Raw genomic sequence first — 1,500 nt, 5'->3', positions numbered from 1 at the left:
TTTGTGTTACATATTAATGCTATTTGTTTGTAGACAAAACTATATACGGAAAGGTAATGAAAAAAACTTTCCAGATAGACCGTAATAGACCTTCATCTGTCAATAGAAAATCGATAAAATGTAGTAAGTTTAGTTTTATCAACCATGATTACATTTAAAAGATAACAAAAATTACCACAAATATCGGACAGTTAAACAGACCAAACCACTCACCGACATCACCTAGTATATAGATATACAAACAGAGACACACAAACAAACAACGAACAGCACGTGACTTGATCCAGATTTTCAATGAGACAGCTATCCATCAGATGACATAGATTTAAGCAACTATATATCACCGTAAAGCCTTCAAAATGAGCAAAATCTGTACCCTGTAGTCAGCTATAAATGGCCTTGATATGACAAAATATTAAACATTTCAAATGAGAAAACCAATGGTTTTATTTATGACAAAACAATCAACGAAAACAAATACTAGTAGGACAGACAGCAACCGACGACAATCTTTGAATAAAACAAGTTTTTAAATCGGGATTTATAAAAGTCGAACAAATCAATTTAACCTTATATTCAAACGTTAGAGGCGAAGGGTGACCGAAATTAAGATATCATTAGGGTGGTGCACAGGCGGTAATATAACATAAATATAAAGATAGTGCACGAAAACTCCAAAATAAACTCATTATACTTCAATGGACAGAAACCAAAATATCGTTACAAAACAGAAAAGACATGATAGGATTTTATACTCGTAGCAAATAACACATCACTTAAATATAAGGTAAAAGGTTAAAACATATACCAGTTCAACTTCCATGATATGACAAGCATGATATATATATTTTGATTTTTAAGAAAATCCCATGTGTGCTTCAAACACATAAACGGATTTTTACATTTTGTTGTTCTGTATTTATAGTTTTTATATGGCTATAGTTGACAGTAATTAACCGGGGCATTTGAGCGATTCATTGGTCTAGTTGGTCAAGTCAAAGTGGAAGATACAAAGAGGACTCATAAGTCGAAGGGAAACTGACAACGCCATGGGAAAAAAATTCAAAAAACAGGTCCACAAAACACAACATAGAAAATTAAGACTGAGCACCACGAAACCCACCAAAAACCGCAGGTGATCCAAGATGCTCCGGAAGAGTGAGCAAATTCTGCTCCACTAGTGACGCTTGTCGTATTATCCTATAAAATATCATAATCACAATTTATATCAAATGATTAATAAGTATCAAAATAGTTTTTTCATTCTTTGCCTAATTTTAATTTTGATCATGTGTTTTGGGAAATTGTAATACAATATGGGCCATCGAGATAGTTTATGATATACTGGTAGTATAACATACTGGTAATATAACAAAGACATGAGACAAATCCCTTTCTTTGAGAAATCATAAAATGGTTTACAGTTAAACGACAAAAACTATTCATTAAGAAAAAACTAGACAACAAGTTTATGAAATGAAATTTGCATTTATTGAACAT

Source organism: Mytilus californianus, unplaced genomic scaffold (genome assembly GCF_021869535.1).
Source record: "Mytilus californianus isolate M0D057914Y unplaced genomic scaffold, xbMytCali1.0.p SCAF_14, whole genome shotgun sequence".
In the NCBI taxonomy this organism is placed as follows: domain Eukaryota; kingdom Metazoa; phylum Mollusca; class Bivalvia; order Mytilida; family Mytilidae; genus Mytilus; species Mytilus californianus.
Note: the sequence above shows the minus strand (reverse complement) of the source record.